Source organism: Cherax quadricarinatus, chromosome 6 (assembly GCF_038502225.1).
Source record: "Cherax quadricarinatus isolate ZL_2023a chromosome 6, ASM3850222v1, whole genome shotgun sequence".
In the NCBI taxonomy this organism is placed as follows: Eukaryota; Metazoa; Arthropoda; class Malacostraca; order Decapoda; family Parastacidae; genus Cherax; species Cherax quadricarinatus.
Window position 1 is genome coordinate 7,314,063 of NC_091297.1, and position 9,441 is coordinate 7,323,503.

The window sequence follows — 9,441 nt, forward strand, 5'->3', positions numbered from 1 at the left end:
CAGCCTGTGTGGCCAGGCCTCACTGTTCTCTCAGTCCAGCCTGTGTGGCCAGGCCTCCCTGTTCTCCCAGTCCAGCCTGTGTGGCCAGGCCTCACTGTTCTCCCAGTCCAGCCTGTGTGGCCAGGCCTCCCTGTTCTCTCAGTCCAGCCTGTGTGGCCAGGCCTCCCTGTTCTCCCAGTCCAGCCTGTGTGGCCAGGCGTCCCTGTTCTCTCAGTCCAGTCTGTGTGGCCAGGCCTCCCTGTTCTCCCAGTCTAGCCTGTGTGGCCAGGCCTCCCTGTTCTCCCAGTCTAGCCTGTGTGGCCAGGCCTCCCTGTTCTCTCAGTCCAGTCTGTGTGGCCAGGCCTCCCTGTTCTCCCAGTCCAGCCTGTGTGGCCAGGCCTCCCTGTTCTCCCAGTCTAGCCTGTGTGGCCAGGCCTCCCTGTTCTCTCAGTCCAGTCTGTGTGGCCAGGCCTCCCTGTTCTCTCAGTCCACCCTGTGTGGTCAGGCGTCCCTGTTCTCTCAGTCCACCCTGTGTGGCCAGGCGTCCCTGTTCTCTCAGTCCAGTCTGTGTGGCCAGGCCTCCCTGTTCTCCCAGTCCAGCCTGTGTGGCCAGGCCTCCCTGTTCTCCCAGTCCAGCATGTGTGGCCAGGCCTCCCTGTTCTCCCAGTCCAGCCTGTGTGGCCAGGCCTCCCTGTTCTCTCAGTCCAGTCTGTGTGGCCAGGCCTCCCTGTTCTCCCAGTCCAGCCTGTGTGGCCAGGCCTCCCTGTTCTCTCAGTCCAGTCAGTGTGGCCAGGCCTCCCTGTTCTCTCAGTCCACCCTGTGTGGCCAGGCGTCCCTGTTCTCTCAGTCCACCCTGTGTGGTCAGGCGTCCCTGTTCTCTCAGTCCACCCTGTGTGGCCAGGCGTCCCTGTTCTCTCAGTCCAGTCTGTGTGGCCAGGCCTCCCTGTTCTCCCAGTCCAGCCTGTGTGGCCAGGCCTCCCTGTTCTCCCAGTCCAGCATGTGTGGCCAGGCCTCCCTGTTCTCCCAGTCCAGCCTGTGTGGCCAGGCCTCCCTGTTCTCTCAGTCCAGTCTGTGTGGCCAGGCCTCCCTGTTCTCTCAGTCCATCCTGTGTGGCCAGGCGTCCCTGTTCTCTCAGTCCACCTTGTGTGGCCAGGCGTCCCTGTTCTCTCAGTCCAGTCCGTGTGGCCAGGCCTTCCTGTTCTCCCAGTCCAGCCTGTGTGGCCAGGCCTCCCTGTTCTCCCAGTCCAGCCTGTGTGGCCAGGCCTCCCTGTTCTCCCAGTCCAGCCTGTGTGGCCAGGCCTCCCTGTTCTCTCAGTCCAGTCAGTGTGGCCAGGCCTCCCTGTTCTCTCAGTCCACCCTGTGTGGCCAGGCGTCCCTGTTCTCTCAGTCCACCCTGTGTGGCCAGGCGTCCCTGTTCTCTCGGTCCAGTCTATGTGGCCAGGCCTCCCTGTTCTCTCAGTCCAGCCTGTGTGGCCAGGCTCCCTGTTCTCTCAGTCCAGCCTGTGTGGCCAGGCCTCCCTGCTCTCTCAGTCCACCCTGTGTGGCCAGGCGTCCCTGTTCTCTCAGTCCACCCTGTGTGGCCAGGCGTCCCTGTTCTCTCGGTCCAGTCTATGTGGCCAGGCCTCCCTGTTCTCTCAGTCCAGCCTGTGTGGCCAGGCTCCCTGTTCTCTCAGTCCAGCCTGTGTGGCCAGGCCTCCCTGCTCTCTCAGTCCACCCTGTGTGGCCAGGCGTCCCTGTTCTCTCAGTCCACCCTGTGTGGCCAGGCGTCCCTGTTCTCTCAGTCCAGTCTGTGTGGCCAGGCGTCCCTGTTCTCTAAGTCCAGCCTGTGTGGCCAGGCCTCCCTGTTCTCTCAGTCCAGCCTGTGTGGCCAGGCCTCCCTGTTCTCTCAGTCCAGCCTGTGTGGCCAGGCGTACCTGTTCTCTCAGTCCACCCTGTGTGGCCAGGCGTCCCTGGTCTCTCAGTCCAGTCTGTGTGGCCATGCGTCCCTGTTCTCTCAGTCCAGCCTGTGTGCCAAGCCTCCCTGTCTCTCAGTCCAGCCTGTGTGGCCAGGCCTCCATGTTCTCTCAGTCCACCCTGTGTGGCCAGGCGTCCCTGTTCTCTCAGTCCAGCCTGTGTGGCCAGGCCTCCCTGTTCTCTCAGTGCAGCCTATGTGGCCAAGCCTACCTGTTCTCTCAGTCCAGCCTGTGTGGCCAGGCCTCCCTGCTCTCTCAGTCCAGCCTGTGTGGCCAGGCCTCCATGTTCTCTCAGTTCACCATGTGTGGCCAGGCGTCCCTGTTCTCTCAGTCCAGCCTGTGTGGCCAGGCCTCCCTGTTCTCTCAGTGCAGCCTATGTGGCCAAGCCTACCTGTTCTCTCAGTCCAGCCTGTGTGGCCAGGCCTCCCTGCTCTCTCAGTCCAGCCTGTGTGGCTAGGCCTCCCTGTTCTCTCAGTCCAGCCTGTGTGCCCAGGCGTCCCTGTTCTCTCAGGCCAGCCTGTGAGGCCAGGCGTCCCTGTTCTCTCAGTCCAGCCTGTGTGGCCAGGCCTCCCTTTTCTCTCAGTCCAGCCTGTGTGGCCAGGCGTCCCTGTTCTCTCAGTCTCGCCTGTGTGGCCAGGCCTCCCTGTTCTCTCAGTCCAGCCTGTGTGGCCAGGCGTCGCTGTTCTCTCAGTCCAGCCTGTGTGCCCAGGCGTCCCTGTTTTCTCAGGGCAGCCTGTGAGGCCAGGTGTCCCTGTTCTCTCAGTCCAGTCTGTGTGGCCAGGCCTCCGTTTTCTCTCAGTCCAGCCTGTGTGGCCAGGCGTCCCTGTTCTCTCAGTCTCGCCTGTGTGGCCAGGCCTCCCTGTTCTCTCAGTCCAGCCTTTGTGGCCAGGCCTCCCTGTTCTTTCGGTCCAGCCTGTGTGGCCAGGCGTCCCTGTTCTCTCAGGTTAGCCTGTGTGGACAGGCAGATACCAGGTTGGTATGTGCTGGTGGCAGGGTGGTATCTGCTGGTAGCAGGTTGTATCTGCTGTTAGTAGGTTGGTATCTGCTGGTAGTAGGTTGGTATCTGCTGGTATAGGTTGGTATCTGCTGGTAGTAGGTTGGTATCTGCTGGTATAGGTTGGTATCTGCTGGTAGTAGGTTGGTATCTGCTGGTAGTAGGTTGGTATCTGCTTGTAGTAGGTTGGTATCTGCTGGTAGCAGGTTGGTATCTGCTGGAAGTAGGTTGGTATCTGCTGGTAGTAGGTTGGTATCTGCTGGTAGTAGGATGGTATCTGCTGGTAGTAGGTTGGTATCTGCTGGTAGTAGGTTGGTATCTGCTGGTAGTAGGTTGGTATCTGCTGGTAGGAGGTTGGTATCTGCTGGTAGTAGGTTGGTATCTGCTGGTAGCAGGTTGGTATCTGCTGGTAGCAGGTTGGTATCTGCTGGTAGCAGGTTGTATCTGCTGGTAGTAGGTTGGTATCTGCTGGTAGCAGGTTGGTATCTGCTGGTAGTAGGTTGGTATCTGCTGGTAGCAGGTTGGTATCTGCTGGTAGCAGATTGGTATCTGCTGGTAGCAGGTTGTATCTGCTGGTAGTAGGTTGTATCTGCTGGTAGTAGGTTGGTATCTGCTGGTAGTAGACTGGTATCTGCTGGTATTGGTTTGGTATCTGCTGGTAGCAGGTTGTATCTGCTGGTAGTAGGTTGGTATCTGCTGGTAGTAGGTTGGTATCTGCTGGTAGTAGGTTGGTATCTGCTGGTAGTAGGTTGGTATCTGCTGGTAGTAGGTTGGTATCTGCTGGTAGTAGGTTGGTATGTGCTGGTAGCAGGTTGGTATCTGCTAGTAGCAGGTTGGTATCTGCTGGTAGCAGGTTGTATCTGCTGGTAGTAGGTTGGTATCATTTGGTAGTAGGTTGGTATCTGCTAGTAGCAGGTTGGTATCTGCTGGTACTGCTTTGGTATCTGCTGGTAGCAGGTTGTGTCTGCTGGTAGTAGGTTGGTATCTGCTGGTAGTAGGTTGGTATCTGCTGGTATTGGTTTGGTATCTGCTGGTAGCAGGTTGTGTCTGCTGGTAGTAGGTTTGTATCTGCTGGTAGTAGGTTGGTATCTGCTGGTAGTAGGTTGGTATCTGCTGGTAGTAAGCTGGTATCTGCTGGTAGCAGGTTGGTATCTGCTGATATTGGTTTGGCATCTGCAGGTAGCAGGTTGTATCTGCTGGTAGTAGGTTGGTATCTGCTGGTAGTAGGTTGGTATCTGCTGGTAGCAGGTTGATATCTGCTGGTATTGGTTTGGTATCTGCTGGTAGCAGGTTGTATCTGCTGGTAGTAGGTTGGTATCTGCTGGTAGTAGGTTGGTATCTGCTTGTAGTAGGTTGGTATCTGCTGGTAGTAGGTTGGTATCTGCTGGTAGTAGGCTGGTATCTGCTGGTAGTAGGTTGGTATCTGCTGGTAGTAGGTTGGTATCTGCTGGTAGCAGGTTGGTATCTGCTGGTAGTAGGTTGGTATCTGCTGGTAGCAGGTTGTATCTGCTGGCAGTAGTTTGGTATCTGCTGGTAGTAGGTTGGTATCTGCTGGTAGCAGGTTGTATCTGCTGGTAGTAGGTTGGCATCTGCTTGTAGTAGGTTGGTATCTGCTGGTAGCAGGTTGGTATCTGCTGGTAGCAGGTTTTAATCTGCTGGTAGCAGGTTGATATCTGCTGGTAGCAACTTGACATCTGCTGGGAGCTGGTTGATATTTGCTGGTAGCAGTTTGGTATCAGATGGTAGCAGGTTGGTATCTGCTGGTAGCAGGTTGGTATCTTCTGGTAGCTGGTTGATATCTGCTGGTAGGAGGTTGATATCTGCTGGTAGCAGGTTGGTATCTGCTGGTAACAGGTTGGTATCTGCTGGTAGCAGGTTGATATCTGTTGGCGTGACCCGTGTTGATCAAGTGTGACCCGTGATGAGCAGTTGTGAAGCTGGTTGAGCAGGTGTGACCCTTGCTGAGCAGGTGTAATCCGTGCTGAGCAACTGTGACATCTGAGCAGGTGTGACCCTTGCTGAGCAGGTGTAGTCCGTGCTGAGCAACTGTGACATCTGAGCAGGTGTGACCCTTGCTGAGCAGGTGTAGTCCGTGGTGAGCAACTGTGACATCTGAGTAGGTGTGACCCTTGCTGAGCAACTCTGACCCATGTTGAGCAGGTGTGACCAGGTGTGCTGGTCACAGCTGGGGGATGGTGGTAGTGCTGTTGATGTTATCTTCTCCCCAACTCATTTCTCCCTTCTCCCATCCCTTCCCCTCCCCTCCCATCTCCAACATCCGTCACTTCCCCCTTCAATCGGGATTATCCCACAGAAAAGGTGAAGTCACCGACTGGATCTCAGGTATACACTACGTCACTATCATCACCACTGTCACTATCATCACCACTGTCATCATCACCATCACCACTATCACTATCAACACTATCACCATCACCAATATCACCAACACCAACACTACTATGAACATCATTATCACAATGTACTTCCTCTCACCTTCACTACTGTAGCTACAACACTCTACCTACTCAGGCCCTCACTACTGTAGCTACAACACTCTACCTACTCAGGCCCTCACTACTGTAGCTACAACACTCTACCTACTCAGGCCCTCACTACTGTAGCTACAACACTGGGTACTGGGATATCGACCCTAATTTAATCTACAAGGGAGAGAACTTGATTACTCTCTGTCAGGGAAGGCTGGGAAACTGAACACAGAGGAATGCACTTCCAAGTTACTGTGAATTCCCCAAATGGTGAAAGACTCCACCACAAGAGTTCTCACTCACACCACCGAAGACCCGCCTGCCTCTTGCCTCCATCAGGACGTCCTCAGCTCTTTCACCAAAGTACCACTACACGACCTCTCTAGCGAATGTCTACCTAACAGAAAAAAGAATAATATATCGCTTGTTGGAAACTTCTTAGAGTTGTCTTGAACCCACAAGGCATCTTGCAAAATTAATAAACCTTAACTTCCATCACAAAATTCGGTCTCTTCCCTATTTTTTTATACAATAGGAGCTCCCCAGTAAGGTGATTTTGCACCCAGGATCGAGATATATTTTGCAGTAACAAACGTATCTAAAATTTTCTGGATAAGAGACAGTTAAAAGTTATCAGCAAATGTCACTTTATTCCATTTCCGGTAATCCACACAGAACAGATAAATATTATCCGGTTTCTTCAGTAGCGCCTCAGGTGAGAGCAACGGAGATAAACTAGGAACCACTAATTTAATTCTGTAGCATTACATTACATTCTTGGTGAGTATTTATCTTTGCATCTTCTGGGAGTCTCCACTGATGACATTGTACTGCTGGACTAACACCTGAGGGTGTGAGCTACAGGACGGGTGGAGTTTGTACCCTGGTACTTCAGAATGTTGACCCTGGGGGCAGCAACCTTCATCTCCTTCACAGCATGAGAATAGCAATCTTCATCTCCTTCACAGCATGAGAATAGCAATCTTCATCTCCTTCACAGCATAAGAACAGCAACCTGCATCTCCTTCACAGCACGGGACCAGACTGGGAAAGTTCTCCAGGGCGTCACTGACTAATATTCTCATCCAGGGATTTAAATGATTAAAATTTAATTCCCTGAATTACCACTCACTGCCACTACTAACATCTGGAGAAGTGATGAACTCTGGCTCCACTTCCACACTGTATATTACAGAGCCTGGAACCCCACACTGAAGAGTGGTGGAACCTACATCAACTACGTCTGGTTCAACAATTAAATCACTGGAGATTATATCAGCCATTGTCGATTTATCCCCATTACTAAATTTTAAAGCTTTATAAGTAAGATTAATCACACGGAGCAAGGTACCGCCTCCTCCTCTCTCAGAGACCTGAGTTAGTGACGAGGCTCAAGGTCAGAGTTTATCTTCCTGGCTGAAGTGCTGAGAGGATGGAACCTAGTTCCTCTCACCTTCACTACTGTAGTTACGACATTCCACTTCTTCTCATCTTCACTACTGTAGCTACAACAATCTACTACCTCTCACCTTCACTACTGTAGCTACAATACTCTACTACCTCGCATCTTCAATACTGAAGCTACAACACTCTACCTACTCAAACCTTCACTACTGTAGCTACAACACACTACCTACTCAAACCTTCACTACTGTAGCTACAACACACTACCTACTCAGGCCTTCACTACTGTAGCTACAACACTACCTACTCAGACCTTCACTACTGTAGCTACAACACTGGGTACTGGGATATCGACCCTAATTTAATCTACAAGGGAGAGAACTTGATTACTCTCTGTCAGGGAAGGCTGGGAAACTGAACACAGAGGAATGCACTTCCAAGTTACTGTGAATTCCCCAAATGGTGAAAGACTCCACCACAAGAGTTCTCACTCACACCACCGAAGACCCGCCTGCCTCTTGCCTCCATCAGGACGTCCTCAGCTCTTTCACCAAAGTACCACTACACGACCTCTCTAGCGAATGTCTACCTAACAGAAAAAAGAATAATATATCGCTTGTTGGAAACTTCTTAGAGTTGTCTTGAACCGTAAGTCATCTTGCTTAACTTCCATCACAAAATTCGGTCTCACTAACAACTTGAGAAGAAGTGATGGACTCATGATCCACTTCCACAGTTTACCTGGAGTTTACCTGGAGAGAGTTCCGGGGGTCAATGCCCCCGCGGCCCGGTCTGTGACCAGGCCTCCTGGTGGATCAGAGCCTGATCAACCAGGCTGTTACTGCTGGCTGCACGCAATCCAACGTGCGAGCCACAGCCCGGCTGGTCAGGTACCGACTTTAGGTGCCTGTCCAGTGTCTGCTTGAAGACTGCCAGGGGTCTATTGGTAATCCCCATTATGTATGCTGGGAGGTAGTTGAACAGTCTCGGACCCTTACATTTATTGTATTATCTCTTAACGTGTTAGTGACACCCCTGCTTTTCATTTGGGTGATGTTGCATCGTCTGCCGAGTCTTTTGCTTTCGTTGGAGGCGATTTTCGTGTGCAAGTTCGGTACTAGTCCCTCTAGGATTTTCCAGGTGTATATAATTATGTATCGCTCCCGCCTGCGTTCCAGGGAATACAGCTTCAGGAATTTCAAGCGCTCCCAGTAATTGAGGTGTTTTATCTCCGTTATGCGCCCCGTGAAGGTTCTCTGTACATTTTCTAGGTCAGCAATTTCACCTGCCTTGAAAGGTGCTGTTAGTGCGCAGCAATATTCCAACCTAGGTAGAACAAGCGACCTGAAGAGTGTCATCATGGGCTTGGCCTCCCTAGTTTTGAAGGTTCTCATTATCCATTCTCTCATTTTTCTAGCAGCTGCGATTGATACAATGTTATTGTCCTTGAAGGTGAGATCCTCCGACATGATCACTCCCAGGTCTTTGACGTTTGTGCACTATAGAGCCGACAACCCCACAATGAGAAGTAGAGCCTACATCAGCTACGTCGGGTTCAACAATTAAATCTCTTGAGATTACACCAGTCGTTGTTGATTTATCCCCATTACTAAATTTTATAATCATATAAGTTAGATTAATCACACGTGGCAAGGTACCTCCTCCTCCTCTCTCAGAGAACTGACTTACTGACGGGACGCTTGACCAGTCTGTCGTCCTAGCTGAAGGACTTGTTGGGTAGAACCCTAGTTCCTCTCACCTTCACAACACTCTACTTCCTCTCATTTTCGATGCTGGAGCTACAACACTCTACTTTCTTTCACCTTCACTACTATTATGCAGCGTGCACAACACTACATAACTCTCAGGTTATCTTCATACACTGTGGTTGTAACTTTAAGTTCACTTTCGTTCAGAGCAAGTCTGACACACACACACACACACACACACACACACACACACACACATATATATATATATATATATATATATATATATATATATATATATATATATATATATATATATATATATATACATATATGGGATACGGGGAGAAACATATTAGTGGAAGTGTATAAAGAAAATATGGGAGAAAGTATAGAGTGTGGTCAGGAGAATATGTAAGATAGGAAGGAGAGGAGGAACAATAAGCAGAGTGAGTGAAGGAGGGAAAAGGGAAGTAGAGGAAGGAGGGGAACACAGTGGTCATGAGATGATTGAGTTAATCCAGTTAGTGTGTCAGTCAACCAAGCATCCATGACACGCTACCCACACTGTGTGTGTGTGTGTGTGTATGTGCGTATGTATGTGTGTGTGTGTATGTGTGTGTGTGTATGTGTACTCACCTAATTGTACTCACCTAATTGTGGTTGCAGGGGTCGAGACTCAGCTCCTGGCCCCGCCTCTTCACTGATCGCTACTAGGTCCTCTCTCTCTCTGCTTCCTGAGCTTTGTCATACCTCTTCTTAAAACTATGTATGGTTCCTGCCTCCACTACTTCACTTGCTAGGCTATTCCACTTCCTGACGACTCTATGACTGAAGAAATACTTCCTAACGTCCCTGTGACTCGTCTGAGTCTTCAGCTTCCAGTTGTGACCCCTTGTTTCTGTGTCCCTTCT